This window comes from Patagioenas fasciata, chromosome 11, assembly GCF_037038585.1.
Source record: "Patagioenas fasciata isolate bPatFas1 chromosome 11, bPatFas1.hap1, whole genome shotgun sequence".
NCBI classification, from domain to species: domain Eukaryota; kingdom Metazoa; phylum Chordata; class Aves; order Columbiformes; family Columbidae; genus Patagioenas; species Patagioenas fasciata.
In genome coordinates, this window is record NC_092530.1 from 15,443,458 (window position 1) to 15,466,205 (window position 22,748).

At 35.7% G+C, this 22,748-nt stretch overlaps 1 protein-coding gene across 8 annotated transcripts in view; it reads right to left on the reverse strand.

Moving 5' to 3' along the window:
- Positions 1 to 22,748, reverse strand: part of PCDH11X (protocadherin 11 X-linked) — a 463,105-nt gene that overhangs the window by 430,369 nt on the left and 9,988 nt on the right. The window contains exon 2 of one of the 8 annotated variants that reach the window (XM_071813476.1): positions 16,753 to 16,983. The exons of the other annotated variants lie outside the window; for them this stretch is intronic. The gene's annotated coding sequence lies outside the window, so the exon portion shown is untranslated. The remainder of the gene's footprint in view (positions 1 to 16,752; positions 16,984 to 22,748) is intronic. 8 annotated transcript variants of the gene reach the window in all.

Here is a 22,748-nt window from a genome sequence, read left to right on the forward strand (position 1 = left end):
TTTGAAAGAAAAGAGTCTTTCATTCTGTGGTAAGCAAAAGCTCCCATTTTCCAGATTTCAAATCTAAAATTTAGATTCATAACAATAAAATTCCCCTGTAGCATTTTGTAGGCTTTTTGGAGTTTCACAGGGAGAAAGAATTATCATTTCTCCAATGCTATGGTCTTATTACCCAGCTCTTGATATATACTAGTCACGTATTAGAAGGATAAAGGATGCTCTTCCATACCTGCTTGATTAATTACTTTTGCTTTTGTGATTTGTGACTGTAGGATAGAGCCAGTGGTGTCTGGGATAATTAAAAGCTGAGTACATGAACCAGGTCATGACATGACCATGAATCTCTCCCATGATGGATTTTTAGTTGGATATGAATGTTACAATATATGAAATAAAACTTTACCAGAATAATACAACCTAATACCAACATGCTGGGGTGAGATGGCATTCCCGGAACTAATGGGCTAATTTGGTCTCTAATGGGTTAAATTGGTCTCTAATGGGATTACAGTGGACAATATCATAATATAAGGATTAATTTTCAGGTTTGCTGGGGTTCCTGAAGCTGACAGAATTTTCGCTTTTTCCAGTCTTGAGGAACCAATTATGAAGCAGGATCCCAAACGTGAGAACATCAGTACTGGCTGCAGGAGTGGCTGCACTACTGATGCTGCTTGTCCTTTGCTGCCTCGCAGTTTTCCTTCTTTCAGAGTGACAATGGTAAGAAAACTTAATCTAACTACATGTTAGAGGACCTGTGACTCGTCATTGTCATCAATGTGGCACATCCTTTGGGTGACAGGTTCTCTCATTCATCTGCGTGCTCATGCATATTGACAAGGATGATGCCTGCCAAAAATGACAATACTGTACAGTCTTTCTGTAGCTGTGTCTTGCCTTCTAGATTGCTGCATGCCACAGGACAGTCTACTAACCCAGACTCTGTTTTACAAGTAGAACCTACACTGACAGCATTCTTAAGAACCTTTTTTTTTTTTTTTTTTCCCAATACAAGTGAAGGTACTTCAAGACAATGAAGTCATGCATAACAAGGCTTGTCCTATTATAAAACTAATCTATAAGGCTCTGTCTTTATTCTTTCAATCCTCAGCATAAGACCAGATTAGAAATAGCAACAAAGGTTTTGGTTTCCTGATGGACTAAAGGAGGCTGGAGGGACAATGGAATCGGTCGCTGCAATTTCAACTTCAACATCTATTCTATGCACAAGTACCATACACTGCTGCAAGCAGAGTGTAAAAATGACAGCATCTCTGTATCAAATTTAGTCCAGCAGTAGAAATATCAGTATTATTTGCAAAGTGGTTAATCATTTATAATTCTTCTATTTGAGGAAATGGCCAATAGTATTAGCCATGCAAGTCTCTGTGGGCTAATGTAATTAGTCTTACGCATTTTAAGACCAGATAGAATGGTATTAGAGAGAATGGAGGACTATTTTAATTGGATGATGGCAAAATCCCTCTAAGCACTATGGCTGTCTCCTGTGTTCAAATTCCTTTAGAAAGTTCACAGATTCCGATTGTTTTCTGAGGTAACAGTATTTCTATCTAAATTATATTAAATGTGTCAGCTCATTTCCAGGGTAAAAATGATAAAAGCACATTCAACTTCTGCAAAGCTGATCACTTTAAAGAAAAATATAAGATAATTAAAAGCTGTTACAACTGACAATACGACACTGTAGCTTCAAAATTCTTCCCTAATTACAGCTGCTAACTTTTAATAGCAACTGTAACAGTGAGTCAGTTTTGACATCACAATAGTATCTCAACCTCTTCTTTGGGAGAAAGGCTCTTGGGAAAATACAATTACAAGGTGAGTATATCCAGCTAAGACCACTGCAAGTTTTGAGAAGCTTTCCTTTGTTTTTGCTGAGAATTCTACATTAGTTCCATCCCAGAATATAGTGTCTCCATTGTCTTTAACAGGGATTAAAGGAGGGATGAAAATGAAAATTAGAGTCAGGCAGGCTTTTTATCAGCTCTGCATCAGGAGGTGTTGACTCTGGGTCTCGCAGTCAGCCTGACTGAAGATCAGGCCAGCACATCTCTCCCTTAAGCCTGTGCAATTGGTATTTCTTCCTACAAAAGGTTACAAAAGTGGAAAGCTCTGAATTGCTTATCAGCACAAACTGAGAAAATTCCCATGATGGACATGTTGTCTAGAACCTGGGAAGGTTCTATAGGTTCTGTGCTTTATATGCTACCTGCAGGTTTAAAATCTTAAAGCTACACATCTCTGTCCTCTAAGGACACTCATCAACACTCATGTGAATTTAGGGGTATGTACTGTACCTAAAAACCTTTAAACCAAAGTGCTTTTTAAACCAAATAACTTTCAGTGATTTTTATCTATCACTGAGAATTCACTTATATGAAAAAGAAATTCCATCACATTATATTGGTGATTCAGTGCACAGAGAAATTGCAAAATGTCTTACAAAAAAGAAAACACACAAAATTTAATCACTGGTCTACTGTACCAAAATGATGTTAAGATCATTCTAAGATCAATAGAGTGTTAGAATAAAAACTAAATCAAATTCTTTCCTCAGATAGTCAGTGGTTTAGGTTTGTCAAATTAATGGGCAATTCTTTGTAGACTTCATGGCTTACTCTGTCAGTTTGTCACATTAAGCAAAATTACCATTAAATAATTCTTTCTGATGCAATCTTTCAGCTTAAAGCTAATGCCATCATTCAGGTATGGAAGATTTATTTCTGTCAAGTTTGATGTGCTACACATCCAAGTAGAAGGAAGACTAGAGGAATGTAATTCTGGAGTTTTCAGTCTCTAAAGTATCTTCTGATTTCTGCTGTTGCATAATTCCCACAGAATGATACACAGTCTGTTTTGAGAAAGGGTGAAATAGAACAGTGAGAAAATATGAAGTGTTGACTTACCATCCCTTAACAAAAATCTTCCTTAAGACCCAGATGCTTATAAAATCCATCTCTCTGTCACTGAATAGCTACTAAAAGCTGCCCCCAGGACAGTTTCGAAAGAACCACCATCCTGTTCACATAGTAGGTCATCAAGACATCAGTTAAATATCCTGTACATTAGGGGTCTGATCCATTTCTGCAACAAGGTAGTTTCTATGCAGCCATCTTGCAACATTTCTGGTTACATTTTAATGTATGTTAAAATATGTGACCATGGTGGAGAGCAATTAACACAGACCCATACATTGTTGCCATCTGCTATGAAGTTTTCAGAGGACTTAAATGTGAACTGTGTCAAACCCCTTTCAAGGCTACTCTTGGTCTGACTATACCCTGTACAGACATTATTATCTCCCTGTCTCATTGGGTATTAATTAGCTAGACCGGACCTATGACATTCACTCCAAAGTGATCATGGGGAGGAAAACATTGTCATTGTTGTTTCAAGTCTCATCTGGTTTTAAAAATAATTGAAGAGGTTGAAAAGGAATTTTTTTTTTTTTTTTTTTTCCGTTTAAAGTATCCCAAGAGTAAAAGTAAGTGGAAAAGAACTTCTAAGAGCAAATGAAGAAGGTGCTAAAAGAAAAATACCCAAGGGATCATATCTCAGTCACAAATATTTTTTTTAAATTACAGGTGCTTATAATTACTTGTAAGGGAGAAAACTAATTATGACAGTCTTTGGGGAGCTTAAACATGGTAAATACTGAAAGAAAACAGCCTGGGTTTTTGAAAGTTATGTGTAGACATTGCTTACACTTTTGGTCCTTGTTGGTATGTGGGTTTTTTTAATTTTTTTTTTTTCCTTAATGCCACTGCTACACGTATTTTTATTCATGTTAAATAATGAGAAATAAACTTCATTTTTTTCCTGAATTTCATACTTTAAAAAGTTTTAAAAGGTTTTTGTCTTATAAAGAGATAGCATTCCTGTGCTTGCTAAATGAAAGCATGAAATCCTGTGTTCCTCAACAGAAAAAGCTGTCTGTATGTATTCTGTATTGCCAGTATATATTTAAGTCATGGTGCAGAAATGTATTTTTTTTTTTAAATATGAATGAATGTGTTCTTGTACTGAGACAAATAAGAAATATTGAAATATTTTTCAGATATTACTACGGAAAATTGTTGCTGTAGTAGAACACACCGTATTATAACAGATACAGATGTGGCTTTAAAAAAACACGTTCAAACATTTAGCACAGCTAAATATGTTTTGAATAAGGCTTTTGCATATGTCCTAGCTACTGGCATCTTTTATACACGATATATTGAATCATTGTTCAGACTCACATTACCACAACCCCAAGGAAAATACACATGATTTACAAGCTATGTGTCCCTTTCTACATGTCAACTATGTTGGCCAAATAAGGAGCAGAGAAGAAAAACCTCAGTTTTATTGTGTATTACTTAGCTAGTAGATTACTACAGCATGTCTGGATTCATCAGTAAGTTCTAGAATTAATCACAATGAATTGGAATTATGTATGCTTTTGCACAATACACTGTGAGTACTCAGCACTGTGGTTTATCCTATATGATTTTCAGTTGCATGTCATTTAGACAGGATGCTATGAGCTTTAAAAATCTCCTCTTCCACTGACACTGGTAAAATAGAAAGGATGGAAAAACTGAATGAAAATAATCATTTTTTTTTCCATTAGAGAAAAATAGGATCCCTCTTCTTCCAAACTTCTTCCTCGTTTTTACGCAAAAATATTTCAAATAAACCAAACCAAAGCCTATCTCAGTATAATCCAAATAAAATCAATGGCATAGAGATAAAATTAATTTTTAAGAACAGTACAGCCATGTAGTGTATTATTTTAATTTGTATTGACCTTTCATTGACTTGGACAAGACTTCCATTGCCCTACTTCAACTGGAGCCAATACTAATTTTGACATTGTGAGAGATTCACTGCTACAGTATTTCTGATCTTCTATCAATCCAAAATATTTGCAAAAATTCTGTCTTATAAAAGGCATAAAGTGTCTTTAATACCATGGTATTAAAAATTTTGTGCGCTGAATACTAAATTCAATGATAATGAGTAAATCTGCTTGCTGTAGTGACTAGTCATGGACTCAATATATGTGTTACGTGGCTTTGAAATATAGCACCCTGGAAGTGAAGTTCTGTGAGTGAACAGTTAAGGATCTTTTTCGTTACCAGCTTTCTACTTGGTACAGCTAATTAAGTGATTAGTTAGGTCTAATTCCAATATTCTTTTTTTGTACGCTTTCCCCTTAGATCTAGATCGGTTTGCATTCGTAACAAGCAGTCTCATTATTTATTGCATCTAGGTCCAAGTGACAAAAACTTAAATGATCAATCAGGAATTAATTACCATAAAATAGCTACACCTCACTGAATTTGGTAAAATACGTCTATAGTTATACAAGTGTGTTAATTAAGAGATTCCTGTATATTATTTGATGCATTATAGCAGTCTAGAAGTGACAGTCAATCAAAACCCTGAGGGAACAAAGGAGGGCAAGCAGAGTACAGAGCCTGGGCTTTAAGAGGACAGACTCCAGGTTAGGCAGGGATTTCTTTTGGGTGGGTGAGATCCTGTGTGAGACAGCTCAGAAAGGAAAAGTGGCTCAGGAGAGCTGGCAAGGGCAACTTTCTGCAAGCAGAACACTCCATTCTGATAACACAGGAAAATAAGCAGACATTACAGGAGACCCATTTGGTGTCACAGGGAACTCATGACTGAGCTCCAGTTCAAAAAGGACATACACAGGACAAGAAAGTGAAGACACACAATAGAAACTTTGCCTCTCTGCCTCTGTCTTTAGGGAAAAGTTGTTTGTGCCTAAAGACACAAGCTTCAAGAAGGAAAGGAATTACCAGCATGGAAAAAATCCCAGGAGGACAAAGCCAGGCCCTTTACTGAGGTGCAGCATGAGAAAAAAACAGACAAGCTCATAAACTGAAATGGGGAATGCTCTGACTGGATATTATGGCCAAAAAACAATCACTCGGGATAATTAAGCATTGGAACAGGTTGCCCGAGAGGTTGGGGAATCTCCCTCTGTGCAGGTTAAGGCCTGACTGGACAAAGCCTAAAGCAACCACATCTGAATTCAATGCTGACATTGCTCTGAGCGGGAGGAGGTTGGGCTAGAAACTCCCAAGGTTCCTTCCTGTGTGAATTATTCTATGATTCTATAAAAATTTAATCGCAAGGATAAGATAGAGGTATAAGTATGAGCTTGATTTGTGGAATACAGTATTTTCATTTCTTTAATCTTCTGCCAGAGTAAAGGTATAAAAAAAACAAAAAAACCAAACCCTTCACAGCTATTACATTTGTATCAGGTCAAGAAGTCTGTGTCAGTTTTTTAATATCAGCCAAAGATGAGCAAAGACAAAAACTTGATGAGCACTTTGCATAATTGAAAAGGCAAAAATTGCTCCTTAGAACTATTTTAAATAATTCTCCACAGTGCGAGGCTTATTGGGCATGTTTTTCCTTTTTGCTAATGAAAATTATTTGAACCATGAAAAGACGTTCACCTTTAATCCCAAATACTGATCTGAGGGAAAAAAAAGAGACTATTTTGTATGTATTGTAGATTCATTAAACGATTTAGCACTCCTGGAGAAGTAGAAAATTTCCTAGCAAATGGAAAAAAATAAAACCTTTCTCCCATGATGTAAATAGTACTTAATATCACAGTGAAGGACAGCATTTTATATTCAGGAACAATGCTTCAGTATTTGTTACAGTGGTATGTGGTTTCAGAAAGAGAAAGTATCATCCTAACCATCAAAAAATTGAAATGACATCTGCATAAAGCAAATGCTTTCCACGTCTTCCAGATTTTAAAATGACCGATTCAAAGCCAAAATCCACAGAACTGTTTTATATTAATTTCTGCTTTTTGTGATGCAAATATATATCAGTTCCCTAGCCTTGTTACTAGTGCTTTGAGGAATATTTATATGAACCCTCAAACGCAATGAATATCTCCAGTTGTCAGGGCTGTGCAGCTGACATGCTGCAGTGCCTGTAGACGTACAGCTAGAGGACGCCCTTAGATCCACCTGGTTACTGTCACCGCTGTTCCATCACCATCATCTTAGGAAATTACATTCATGTTCTGTGTATCTGAAAAACTTGAAGTTTTTCCACCGAGGAATGACAAAATCATTGCATGAAGAAACTGAAACAAAGTGGAATAAGTGTATTGCCTTTAAAGATGGAATTAAATATGGACCAGGAACAAGTATCTGGGTTCCAAAAAACCCTCTCGAGTCATGAGCAATGGTCTAAGCAGTGATACATTCATATTTATTTTAAAAGTTGTAATTGTGTAGTCATGAACATTTTTTATAGTTTCCCTTGATAAATGGATTACAATCCCACAATTTCTCATAAACAAGTATGTTAGTTAATTTAGTTTGTTAATAGATTAAATGTGATAGGTAACTGAAATAGATACAAGTTTTGGCTAAATTCTGAAGGAAATAAAACTTTTTTTTTTTTTTTCTGCATTTCAACTTTGTGGCTACAAACTTTTGAAATGGATGGAATATATAAACGATGCCATATCTCTAGTCGGAAGTTAAAAGTACCTCAGAAAGTTTCCTTATTTTACAGAATGAAAAAAGGAGACAGAAAATACACTTTTCCCCCAAACTTATCAGAAATTATAGCCAGTAGGCGGTCGTGCTTTAACTTTAAAAAACATGCCTGAACTTTATGACTTTCTGCCTTTACCTTCCAGCAAGGTTTATTTTTGGTTCCTTTCCAACTTAAAAATGGACTATGAGATTCTCTTCAGGTTTAAAATAATTAGTAAACCCTTAGAATACTCATTATAAATAGATCAAAGCTTCAACCGAACTTCAGTACAAAGGGAAGCCTTTTAGATCAAACTTGAACTACCACCCATCCCACATACATCCTGCTGATATCTTACTTTGGGTTCTGTTAAATTATTAACAACAAAATACTGAATAATTCACTATTTAAAGAAAAATAATAAGAAACTTCATTTATACAACTTTTATACCAATTGCTTTTTCTCTTTTCTTCTTTCCTTTTAAATCAGGAATGCTTTTTTCACTGGAAATTTAATGGCTGGATCCCACATTTATAGGTGAAATAAAACTAAAGGTAGTTAGGAAGTCAAGACAGTGCAAGCAAGAGCCATTGGGCATTAATTGAAAAGGTAAAAATAAAGACGTTTGCAATGATCAAACTCTTGTTACTCTGCCAACAAGTACCTAGAATTCTTGACAACACTCCTGAAAGCCCAGTCTCCTGGGCAATTCAAAAATAATGTAACCAGGTACACGAGTGTGTCACCTAAGAGTCACCAAAGTGCCCCTAGATGTTACTGTCATCTACAAGATCCAGCTGGATCTGAACAAGAATCTGAAAGAAGTTACACTAGGAATCCGAATTCTGGAAAGCACTATATAGCTTTTCATATCTCAGGAAATTCTCTGTGTAGAGTCTGTAGTTCGAATAGAAAACAGTCAATAACAACGGTATATAAAATATTTTGCCAAACAACTTCAAAAATACATCAAGACTGAATATAGTGCAAAGAATACAAAAGAAGCCAAGTATTTGAATCTCTGTGCCTTTAAAATTCATGAACAATATGTGATATCAGGAGCATGATATTTAATGAAAACTAGCTTCAATTTATAAAAATGATAGGAAAAATGTAGTTTATCAGTCAGCTGGCAACTGAAGTTGATGGTACATTTCCTCATGGTCTCTTTACCATAAATTATTCACACAGGTATGCTCACCATGTCTTATGTCTGGCTTGTGTGCTTAGTGCTAATAAATCAGAGCAACCCTTTTGATATCAAAGTAACAAATGCATTTATATGAAGAAAAATCTAACTCTACAGATTTGAGAGCATTGTCAATATGGAACAGCATGTTTAGTTTAGGAAAACACCCAAAACTCTTAAGATCTTTATTTTTCACTTATTCCTCTAAGCTTCTACCATAACTTGGAAATTATTAAATAACTTATTTTTCAGGGCTATTGAAACAAAGAAAACATTTAGCAATGGTTTGCTGCGGCAGCCTGTGCACTGATTCAGAACATACTGTGTAGGTAATGACAAAAAGGTCTGCAGTATCACTAAAAAGCATTTATTAGTGAAAGTGGATAACAAGTTCATAAAAGAAAATGCCCTTTCACAATGCATTAGTTCAAATTATCAGTACATGTCCAAAAATAGGATCACTCTGCATGAAAATGAACACACTGCAAGCACCTCACCCTTTAGTGACAAAAGTACATACTATGCTGAAACACCGGTACTACAAGGTAAAACTTAAATTCACACATTTTCTAAGAATTTCTGTGATTTTATTGGGTATGTTGCAGACAATTTCTGTCCTGTGCATTTCCAATGTCCAAGTAGCCAATAAAATAAAAATCCCATTTTGCCAATATTTTCTTTGGACTTGGAGATACCTAGAGGTAGAAAGGGCAAATTTTGCACTAAAATTCAATATCTTCTACTTTTTTTTCCATTAGTTGTTTTTTTGTTGTTGTTGGTTTTGTTTGTTTTTTTTTTTTTTCCCCTCCAAATTGTTAAGGATGTAATAATATAAAATTATTAAACAGATAGTAAATCTTCTCATGTCAGGACCAGAAAAAGCAAGAAAGTACATATCTATTTTCAGTTCATACCTATTATTCAGGAATAAAGTTATTCATTGCACTCACTTTATATTCCTAGATTCTTCAGGACAGAATTGTGTATTTATATTTGTACGTCACCTTCAGCAATCAAACCTGATAAGAACTTTTCAATTCTCTATAAATTCTAAACATGAAATAACTTTCATTTCCAAAAGTCTTGTTTTACTCTAGTATTATTTATGCCAGAGAGAATATTTGTTATGCTGAGAGTCATTGCTATCAGAAATAAATAAAAATTATTAAAATAGTTTAAAAATAAAATAACGGTCATAGAAATTGTCAAAACTAATATAAAAATTATAGCAATATTTCTCTCCTCGTAATTTTTTGTTTGTGTTGTTGGTGTTTGTACAGAAATGTTTACAGTGACTCCACAGGTTTGAAAACTTAGAAATAATATAAAGATAAGAACATCCAGTGAACAGTAATGATTCTTCTAATTCTCCCAGATAAAAATGCAGCCATTCATGCTCCAGTACTGAAGTCTCAATCACTGTTTCTCAGTATTCTTCCAGTTTCATTCCTTCTACACTTGCTTGAATTCACCATATAGATTCAAACAGCTGCCCAGTGTATAGTGCACAGTATATGACTGTATAGCAGCTCAGACTGAATAAGAAGATCTTTCTTTGGGCTTTTCATCACCACCAGACTGACACCTCTATTAATTCAAGTCCTCTAGTATAATGTATCTGGTAAAATGATGTATCAAATGTTTGCCACAAGTTAGAGAGCAGTGATGAAACTTGAAATAAATCATTCTTTGCTGCTACCCCAGAAAATGAAGCACAGTTCTGGGACATTTTGCAGTGGGGTGGGTTGAAGTTGCAATGGATTTTAGTTTAAATAGGAATGGGAAATTTTGCTACATCACACTTGTGCAACTGAGACCATATTCAGATCAACTGTTAGTTCGAAACGGAAGGTATAACTCCCTAAATTGAAGAGCAGCCTTAAAAAAAATAAATCTTGTTATCTAAATAGTTAAATTTTATTTAGGAAATATGATACTAATTTTAGTTGGTACTCATGCAATTAATCTACTTCACACACATTCACATGTATGCACGTTCTTATCTAAGATGGTTTTTTCTGCAGAAAAATAAAATGTAAAAATTATTCAGCCACTGAAGCAGAAGTCAAACCAAAAAGTATTTCCTCTGAGACATGAATAACTCATGGATTCTTATCCAACTCCAGCTTTCAAAGCAGCTTCATACAAACCTTTCGGTCAATTTGAACAATACAAGAGTGTAGTTACACATGCCTCTCATTAGCATTAAGTGACAACTGAAAAGCAAGATACAGTTTTCTTATTTCTCATAAAACTCTGGGAATTTAATTACTCTTCCAGGATGGAAGATGTGTAGGTAAATCTTCCAGTAATCTTAATGGGAATCCCATGCATCAAAATGTGCATGAATATCAAGGTCTAAGAATATAGAGTTTTGGTTTTAAAATTTCTCATTTCCTTTTCTATGTGCATGCAAATCAGCATGGTTAAGCATAAATTGAAAAGGAATTTAGAGAGATTACTTTGTTAGTGGCATATAAAAGGATATTCACATGGTAACACAGAATCAGGCAGCACTGTGGAAGTAAGAGCTTTCCAAGGTCTGTTAAACTAACAAATGTGATTTCTCTTCTCTTTGATTTGCTTTGTAAAGAATACAAGATCATAACTTAACTTATTGGCTTTTGTGCTTACTGAAACTGGATTGGACACTGGTTGCCAATTCTACTACCCAGAAATGGTCCATCACATATTCCACTTCTAGGATCTCAGTACTCTGTATTCCATAGTTTTCTTATATAAATTTCATGATAATGTATTACGATTTACTGCAGTCATACATTCAAGGAACAGTTCATTCTAAACAGGTAACGGGCTTGTGGAATTTAACGTTACAGTAATTAATATTAAAGACTGTTTAATTTCATATTTCATCTGGATGTAATTTTACTTAAGTCAGTCTAAGTGAGCTGATATAAAAAGAGCATAAATGGAAGGACAAGCAGACTATGTGTGTTTATATTAAACTTTATTTTCAGAGTACCAAAATGTATGTAAAATGATGTTACTTCTCCAGAAAAGCTCTCTTTGGAGTGCTTGGCAAGTCGAGATACAAAGATTATTATGAAGCTTTATTTTTTTATTTGTTGTTCTTTGTTTGGCACTACCATTGCTGAATTCTTGTTGGCTTGATGCTTGTTCTGGTTGTTCAGTTACTGATGCCTGTAACTACCATGTTTCTTTCTGGCAGCAGCAAAATCAGTACTTGATACAAGCCCTTGTAGATGATTTTGCATAATTTCCTTCCTCATTTCTATTTTTGGAAACATATTTAGGTGGTAGGAACCAACACTGAAAAAATAGATGAACAGCAAATGAGTGTTTGTTATGCAAAAAAAAAAATCTATACCATTTTCCTTATCAATTTCAAGATATAATAGCAAGGAAGAGTTCATTGCAGGTATGCTGGGCAATTAATAACCAGATGAGTTCTCTTGATTACTACAAGCTAGCAGTTTCTTTTAGTCTGTCATTAATCCCCAAAATATTACACTTTATGCTCAATCACCATTGCTTAATATTCATTTTGATTGAATGACATATTGTGCCATGTTATCGAATGCACACAAGTACTGGTGTGTGACTTAACACTCCGGCTTTTCACAGTTTTCCTTATCTGCCATTTAAATCTATCAATTGCTGACTTCTGTTGTTGTCTTTGTTTTAAACAAACTCTTTTTTTTTTTCCAGTTTGAAGTGCCTAGGGAGGGTGATTTCACTCTCACAATTGAAAATAAAATTGATTTTCAAAAGAAATCTTTCTCATATATGTGTAGGTATGTATCTATAAACCAAAGACAATTGCAATCCATGAATATAGACATTTGCAACAAAATGTAGACTCAGTTTTAAGTAAAATGGCAATGATACAGATATTAAGAAGAGTGAAGCTAGTGCAGGTGCACTTGCATATAGCATCACAACCAATACCAAATCTCTCTGTGAATAATTCATATTTTCACTGCCTATGAGAGTCTTCACCTCACAAGAAATGCATAGTGTAGGTAACCTCGAGTACCTCAGCACTAAATATTTGCATCTAAGTGTTTAAAGTCAAAAGAACCAAGTGATGTACCACTGTGGGAATCTTCTGGAGTTTTGAAATCTTCACTACTTTATCAACTCTTTGCTGGCAAGAGGAATTTTTATGTTTATCGAGTTGGGAAGGGGAAAACAAACAATGGAAGTTCTGAGGTGTGTGAGAAAATTATTCTTTGAAACAAAATCTTATCCCTTTCCCATACTCGTTATAAGATTTAAATAGTCTGTAAGCACATCTGTGAAAAGGACTATATAGTGAAGTGTTTGCAGTAGCAAGGTTCAAGATTGTTAAGACCTACAAGGTCTCTTCCAGTCTTCACATGCTCATTTTCAGAGTGAGACTAGATGTGATAAATAATCCTGTTAGTAAGAATTTTAACAGTATTTAAGCATTTCAACAGTCATATTCAATCTACACATCATTTAGTGCACGTCCTGGTTTCTGCAGCCAGCAGAGCAGAACTTGGCCAGATATGGAATGGAACTATTTGAACCCGATCAGCCGAATTTTAGCAAGATAGCTGTTCAATTTTGCGCATTTTTATGTTTATTGTTAATATTAGCATTTTACATTATGCTGTAAAGCTGTTTAGAGTTCAAGCTAAGACCTTTGCAATTTGTGAAAGATATACGCTACTATTTCCAAACTAGTAAATATTTATGCGACATAAATAAGAGCCTTGTTCTAGGGTTTAGTATCCCAAATTCTGGGATATTTTTAACTTTGGTGGCAAATTCTTTGATTAAGATTCTCAAAGCTTTAATCATTAGATAGATACGTAGCAAACAGTATATTGCCAATCAGAGTTGCATCCTATGGTACCCTACACCTATGGTACAGTAAGAGCCAGCAAAGCAGCTCATTATCATAGCAGGGAAGCTAAAACTCATGTGTCAGTCATATAAAAAAAACAAAGCACTGCAGCAGCGTGGTAAAAATAACAATGTAGAATGCCAGTGTATTGCACAATTTGCTTCCTCTGGATTTGTTTGCTTTTTAATCACAGTCCAACATCGTATTCTACAACAAAATTAAGTTTAACAACCTTGCAAACATAACACATAACTAAGCAGAATGCTTTGTTTTTTCCCATTGTGACTCCATAGAAAGTCACTGAATCATCCATGTTGGAGGGTCCTTGAAAGGCCTGGAGTCCTATCTCCTGTGCAGAGGTGTTAGTGCTGAACTCAGACCTGTCTGCTTCAGGCTTTGGCCAGTTGGATCTTGAAAACCACTAGGACCAGAGATTTTAGTGTTTCTGGGCAACTTGCTTCACTGTCTTTATTACAACAGTGTTAAATATATGCTCCAGAAGTGAATAGAAATGAGTAATGAATGACTTAACATTAAAATTTGAGTACTGTTTTGAGTAATTTGTTGGGGTTCTTTCTCCTCTTAGGGGGTTGAAGACTCACTTACTATATTATACATACATGTTTCAGCATCACAGAGTCATGCTGGTAACCTGTAGTTGAGAGCAATGATCACCAAAAAAACTGTGATTACACATGGGTGACACGCAATCATTATACTGGTCGCCAGGTTGAACAACAATCTGTATGCATACTTAATATGCAGACACCTTATAAATAGCTAATAAATGATTAAGTGAAATTGCTGTTTTCATAATGAATTAGTACAAGATCTGTTGTACATAATATTTGGAATATTTAAACTGTTTAAAATACTCCAGCTATAAGTACTCTGCAGCTGGCTGTTATAACACAGATTCATCACTTAAGTATTTTTAAATTGTTTATATCTATCTTTACAATATGCCAGAACTTCTATATTTAAAAAAAAAAAAATCATTTGTAATTACTGGGGTCAGACCACAGGCCAGTTCTCTGAAAACAACAGCAACAACACATGGTTGCTTCTTTGGCCGGAGTGGAACAGAGCAGAAATGGGGGCTTGATTTGCATCACACTTGAATATAAACTGCAACAGCTGCTGCATTTGATCAAGACAAAATTTCTTTCCCCAGATCTCATTCTGGGAAGCAAAATGTCATTTTTTCTAAATCAGCTGTGAAGCTGAGCCTGGTTACATAATGTACACTCTTCCCAAGTTTCCAGCACGCTCTATTTGCCCAAGAGAGACTTGGATCTTGTACAAATTTTGTTCTGAATCTCCAGTAATTCTCCCACCAATTTCCAGTGCCTTTGGAGTTACAACGTGTTCAGTGCTACAGAACAACGTTGCAAACACTTGAAGGGTAAAGGGAGAATTTTGGCTGCTCAAAGATCGGTCCTTTCCAAGTTGAGGGATCCTTCCATACATATCTGTGTGATTTAGCCTCTAAACACTTTAAAACCTTGTGCTAGGCATCCCTCCACTCATTACAACAAGAGAACATTATGAAAGATGGTAATCAAAATTTATTTTCCGTATTTCATATTGAATCTGTGAGCAAAGTGCATGCATCTATGTTCTGTTGCCATCAGTCTGTCGGAATCTGCACAGAACACTGTATGCTCTGGGAATGTGTGTCATTTGCTATCCAAATAAACCGATGAAGAAAAGCGAAACAACACTGGTCTTATCAGGTGAGGTAGTATTTATGTCATTCTGATAATTGACAGACTAATCAGAACTGTAAAACCCCTTAAACTAAGAAAAATAGAAGCATAATCTGTCCCTTAACATCTTACTAAAAATCCTATCTTTACAGCAAAGCTCTGCAACTATGGAAAAAGCATGGCTGGCAGTCCAAGTCAGTCCCTACAATACAGCAATTGTTTAAACAACTGCAAACAGAGCAATTTCTAATGACAATGAATGCACAGAATTAAATAGCTTTTTACCAACTCCATGGACATGTATATAGCGTATACAGTATTCTCTTTCTAGGTGTACTGAGCCATGACAAATGTGCATTATTTTACATAGATACAATTTCACACACAAATTGTCATCACTCTGATTCTTCAGCCAGTATTAGAGTGAAAGAAGTTTACTTAGGGTTGAGTTGAATCTCTGTGAATTTTATATCCATCTCTCCCTTCCTACAGATCCATCACATATTGCCTGAAAATAAGCTAGAAGGGCAGCATCTTCTGTTCTGCTAAACTTGCATTTCATTTGCCTTCAGTAAACTTCCACAGCAGTCATGGGCCACCATTTATCTGGTAGTCCCCTTGCTACTATATAATAACGACATACCAATGAAAAATGCAGGAATATTCAGTGAGCTGAATATTGAAGAAACTGGACACTTATACTGTACTAAAACCAAGTCTCCTTTATTGAATTACCACATGCTCCCTTTACCTAAATGAGATTGAACAGCTGTAATTTAGGGCAACCTTTCCTAAAGATTTTTAACGGTAGGGTTCGTATCCCATCAAACTGCAAACCCGTATAGCTATTAACAAAGCCTTTGATCTTAAGGCATGTTGGCATCATTGGGCAGAATTTCGTAGACTTTAGGCCTCCCAAGGAGAATTTTTACCGAAGTAATTTCCCCCTTTGAATTCTATACACAGCAAATACTGTGAGGAGTGCACCCCTCACATAACTTTTCTCTATAGTAAAAAAAAAGCCCAGTAGTCTTCTGTGCTAGAATAGCTACTGCTATCTTGTGCTTTGGTAAAAGTATTCCATTGGTCCCAAAACACCAATAAATCCTTTGATGTTGCCATAAGCAGTCCATCAGTCAAAACCAGACTGAATTGTAACATCAGCTTCCCCAAAGACGTAATTTCAAAGAAAAGAACTAATTTGACTACTTCCACGGTTCCTCTGCTCAGTCATTCAGTTTGAAGCTACTCAACACCGCACTTTTACTTTTGCCTGTTAAGCATTCTGCATTAGAACCATCAATTTCATCTGAACATTTTAGCATTTTTCCTTCAGCACTTGGGTACTTCTCCATGAGAATTTAATGCTTCACCTTGGTTCTTGTTCTCTGCTAGCTTGGCAAATTGTCTCAGGCTTTTTGATATTTTTCTCAGTACTTCTGTGTCTTACCTCAAAGCTTTTCTTCATTGCAAGGCTCCAATGCTTAAGTTTCTTTGAACACTTTCCCTTCATCTTGGCACTTCGCCTTGGTATTGCAGCATATTCATCTCAGTACTTTGGGGTTCCAGCCACGTAGTTTTACAACCATGTCTTCATGTCTATGAAATTTTCCTCAAGGAGTCTGCTCTAATTTCTTCCTACATAGGTGGTTCTTTGCAGCTCCATTGTAAATTCACCAGGCTTAAGACAGAGTTTGATATATCTTAGACAGCGGCATAACAGTGTTCCTACATAACACAATGCACTCTCCTCCATCCCTCTTCCCCACCATAAATAAAATGAGCAAAAATTACTTAATGAATGATCATCAGCTTCTGACACAAAAAGTTACTGCGGTGAGGTTTACCCAGTTTGTTTTCTTTTTCATGTTCTGATACATCAGAAACTCCTGGGAAGAAATTCTCAGGAGAATTTTGTCACTTCTGGCTGGGTGATCTGTTCGAGTGGTACTGTCACCAATACTGGTGTAGTAATATTGTTACTAGTAGTATTGTTTTATGTCTACTTGATACATTTTCACTCTTCTTCAAATCAAACCATACAATGTTATTCTGCATTTTCAGTCCGAAAACACTAATAGGGAGAATGACATCAAGCTTCAGTTCTTTCCCAGTATTTCCGAGTCTGATGTTTCTCACTGTTGGTGCTTTCTTTTAGAATTAAATGATCATGTAGAATTCCAAATTTCAATATACTAACTCTTCCTGGATCAGTGTCAAATTCATTCTGATTGTATCATTACTAAAATATACTAATAATGATTCATTTATCAACCTTTTTTCCAAAATTGGCCACTTCACTGAGCAATACATGCAAAAATTTATACATTAAATATTCTCAAAGCAAAGCAAGCAGCTCTTAATCACGGGAAATATTTTGTTTCATTAAATACACTAAACTGAATTTTTATATATGTCTGAAAAACAGAGCTACTGTAACTTTGAGTGACATATGATAGATATAAACCGTGTTTTTTATAGTCAGCACAGTTCAACAGACATCAATCAAGATGTGCACATTTATATAGCTGTAAAATGTCATACATATATGAATGTTTACACTAGATACTGTAAATATATTCAGCTCTCTTAACACTGAATTTATTTTTGTAGGACAAAAAAATCATCCAAAATTACAGATTCCTTCCTAGAAACAGTTGTTCAGTAAACAGCAGCAGGTCTGGGTTTGGTTTTTTCCCCTCATCTCAGTGATCTATCTGTTAGAGTTCTATCAGTAATATACTGGTCACTAAGATGAAAGAATTACATCAAGACCCCTTCACAAGCCATCCAACTTTTAAATCTTACTCTTCAGTGAGTGCTGTGCATGAGAAGGGAAAAAAAACAACCAAGTGATGAACAACATTCTTATTAGAGTCCTCATCATGTCCTGAAAGCAGCAGGGTTTTGAGATAATGGCAACATGCAGCTATTTACAACTTGTTAACCTTAACACTGGGCTCTGAGAGACAAACTGTCTGTGCGCTCGCTGGCATTTTTCCTAAAATCTTGCAAGCCTTCGTGAAGGAAATAGTCACAGGATTTCAAATCGTCTTTTGGAACCTATTGCTTTTGTAACATGAAATGTTCCTTTTAGGGTTCTTATCTGGGGAAAAGTAGGAGTTGGTAGGAGACAAATAAGCACAGAAAGGTAATAGTGGACAGTGGATACAAGAAAACTGGCAAAATGCTTTCCAGTCGTCTAGAGAAGTGACAGTCCAAATGTAAATTCACGGAGAAGGAAATGTAAAGAACATAAGATCTAACAAGTTGCAACACTGATATTTAAGACATACTCAAACACAGTGCTACTAGAAAACATGTTACGAGACCCTCCCATTAATCTTCCACCAACAGGCTGCATCACAAAAATGATTCTACATGGTCAAGTACATTCTTTTATGTTTTGTGATATTTCAGTCTTAATCCAGAGCAGACTTGTTGTTCTCATTCTTGTCCTGATTTACCTTCATTGTCAGTCACACTGGTGCAAACGCTATGACTGAAGTCTGCTCAAGAGGATTCTGCATGTGGGTGAAGATGAATTCAGACATGAATTTTATTGGCACTGCTTCACAAAGAAGCTTGCTCAAAACCTGTAAGCACAATGTTAAGTTCAGACCAAGGACATGTTACGACTTTAATGACCATAGCATGTCCATGCATATTGACAGGAAATACAAAAAACACACTTTTAATACAAAAAGAAGAAAAAGAAAAAAAAAAGGCTCACTCACACACATGTGTTGAAGAAAATACTCAATGGCAGGTAATGTCTACAAAATATTAAGAAAATGCAGCTGAAGTATCAGTCCTCTTGGTATCACAGTGATTTTATTTTAGAGTCCTGAATATTTCCACTGTGACAATACGACCAGATTCACAGTCATGTACTGAGCTGGTAACATGATGTGAACAGCAGCGTCAGCTGCAATGCACACTATCTGTAATGATGAGACACTGTGAATACAGCAGTTTGTTATGCATATTATTTGCAAAGGGTGTGACCTCTTGGAAAGCTGAATGAATGCGAAACTACTGTTGTTATGTTTGACAGATGCGGTTAGGACACAGTTCATGTTTTGTTGTTATCCAAGTTTTCAGTACATTTGTGCTTCATTGGAGAGTTACACCAACAAAAACAAAACTCCTGCCAAAATTCACCCTAACTACAAACAGTCTTCTTCATGGTAGATCTAGAGCTTCCTGAAGAAGCAGGATATATTAACTACAAGAAAATTTCTTAGATGACCAATTTAAAAGTTCGAAGCAACAATTCTTGGTGAATTAGTTTAGAAATATTTATCTGCATTTTATCTTTTAGCAGTATATTCCAAGCTGTTCCCTTCCCTGCATCTGTAATGCTTCAAACAAAACAAGGATTAAACAAACTGCTTCATCACAAATGATGCGTTTTTACTGGCAGGCTGCTGGTTCAGTCAAGCTTGAGTGAGCAATCCAGGCTATGAAAAGCCTTGTGGAAAGACGAGCCTTTTAGCGGTCCTGTGCTGTCACTTTTTGATTTACCAAAAAGGTAACTCGCCAGAGGATTGAGCTGGCTTTCTGGCATTTATTTATTTAATCTGCAGACCTTTTATGAATTTACTTTTACTTCACTTAGAAAATCAGATTTTCAACATAGGGCCCTCCAAGTTGATTAAATATGTAGCGAGGATATTTTTTCTTACACTCTAATGCTTTTTCTAATATAGAACTGAAGGAAATATTAGTCTCAGGCTTCTTCCCTTCAAATTCAGATCAATGCTGTCTCACCTATAAAATTCTCCCAACAAGACAGTGAAACGGCTTCTCATCTTGCAAATACACTTACTTTGGCTCGCACTTTGTGTTTCATTACATAATGCAGCAGTACAGACCACTTAAAGAGAAACAATCTTTTGGTTTGTAAATCATTTTCAGGGTTTCCGTTTCATAAGAAATGTACAGAAAACTCACATTCATCTTCTCTTTAATGACTGCTCCCAGTAGAATGTTTACAGCTTTTTTAACCTGTAGAGCTGATGAATCTCTCAAGAGATTCATTAAAAACTCAAACAGGATTTTCTTCTCTTACAATAAACAATACTCTGGTAATACTATCTAATAATGAACGCATTCCAAGGGAAATTGAAAATCTGTGACTTCCCTATGGCTACATAGCCCATACATATTACCTGTGAGGGTAACTATACATTTAAGGTACACTATCTTGCCTAGCTATGATTGCAATGAAGTTTCTTTTGAGAATTTTTTATGGTGATTCAAATAAAGGAAGGACCAGGTTTATAGATACCATCTTATATTTGCATAACCTTATTTTCTTGTAGTTGCACCAATGCAAAACAAACAGAATCTGTTCATACGTATGTGCCTTATTCAGAACATTGTTCTACAATGAACACTTGTAATATCTTAATAGAGACAGGCTGGATTAGCACTAGCATAGTGTCAGTAGCTCACTTTATAGCCAAAGCTGAGCATCTGTGGTTCTGTGTCGTATTCCTGATTGTCAGTCAAAGAGTAGCTTTTGCTGAGTTATCACCAGTTCACACTGGTTCATCAGGGCATTTCTTTTATTTGTCTCATAAAATAGCACATTCCTGAATACAAGATAAAAAAAAAGTCATTGGGAAATGTCACCAGTCAATGGCAAAACCAGAAAACCTAAATGATAAAGAGTAACTGAAAACCTGTTCATCCTCTCCTCCACACACTGAAAAAAAGTGGCAAAAATTATTTTCTGCTGGAAATGACTAATTATATTGACATTTTTATATTCAGCACCATCAGGGTTGATCATCTCAAAACAAGTCTAAGCCCCATGTCTAAAATATGTGCTAACAAGCATAGAGTGAAGATTGCCGATCTCTTTCTCTGGTATACACTTTTTCTATAGCGTATTCTGCCTATTTAGGAAGGTCTACAACATACTGTAGATCAGCACTTTCTTATTACATTTCCTAGTGATGGAAAAACAGTCCCTATGCAGGGAACCTCCTGGAACTCAGGGTAACTTTGATTTAGCTTCTTGGCCTACCAAAGATTTCCCTGTATACCATCTGCTCTTTTCATGTATTTAAAATCCACATCTGCAAGGTTCTGAAAATATCAGACTGAGAGCTTCTCATGGTACAAATGCCACGCAGCCTTTCACATGCATTCATTGAGATAAATAATTAGGATAAGAAGCTTTCCTTGATGTAATCTAAAGGAAACAGTGCATCATTGTAGAACCACTATGTTTAATGACCAAGCAGCTACAAATAAACTGCAAACAGCAGAGATTCATTGAAATATCTTAGTAACGCCTAAGTATTTTTCAAGGGAAAGTGGTCTTGTTCAGACAGCAGAATAAAATGGATAATGAAGTGGTACAGCAAGAGTCAAGGATGGAAAATACTAAAGGAGTACATTGAGTATTCTGCTGAGCTTTCAGTTAAAATGGGTCCAAACAAACCAACACAAATCCATGGAAGTAATTTTTAACCTAAACTTCAGTTAAATTTAGCATATGCAGTATTATGATCCTTTTAGACATTTAAAAAACAATGATATCATGTTATACAGACAGAATAGAAAATAAGTGAAAGCACCTGAAATGAAGAAATAGTCTCATCTAGCTTAACGACAACAAATCACAAAGTGCTAGTTCAGACTCAGGAACCTTCATCACTACTTTCCAGAGCATGGTTGCTGTTTGCCTGCCTGCTTTGACAAATAATTCCATGACAAAACAAAGAATTAATTAGAGCTTCTGTAATAGTAAAAATCATTTTTAGAGGATTTTTAAGAACCTTGGTTTCACTTACAGTGGTCTTCTATCTAGTGAAAGTACTTAAGCTTCTGTCCAAAAAAATATTGTTAATTCTCAACCTTATTTTATTCTTTTATCCGTACAATCTGTACATTAAGTCCCGCTCTAGAAAGTGTATTTCTTGCATTTTGTAGTGAACCTGTCAATCAACCTCCAGACACTCTTGTAGTCAAGAGCACTAAGCCATCAACATGAGCCATCAGCAGAACACTTTTCACAAACACAAACACAATTACGCTGCATCTAATGTGTCCACTCCAGAAAACCCTCGGGAAAAACTGAATTAGCAGGTTCGTCTTACAGCTCTGAATGTCAACTAAGATCTTACAGGTCTAAGGGAAAAGAATCACTCTCAGGTTTTCTTGCCCTCAGCTCAGGTTATAAAGCTGAGGCTTCTGCTTTCCAGTTGGTTTTTACAGAACAAAAACGTACAGCAGGTCTTCCTCAGAAAGAGAAATGAAACTAAAAGTGTTGCACAGATCAAAAGCGGTGCTTTAAACTGCATTCAGAGCAGCATTGTAGACAAACAGCAAATAGATGACTCGTTGGAGTGGCAGCCTGTCTGTATAACCTCAGTTCGAGAAGGCCTTAAAAAATTACACCCAACAGCACACACTGAGACAGGATTAGCA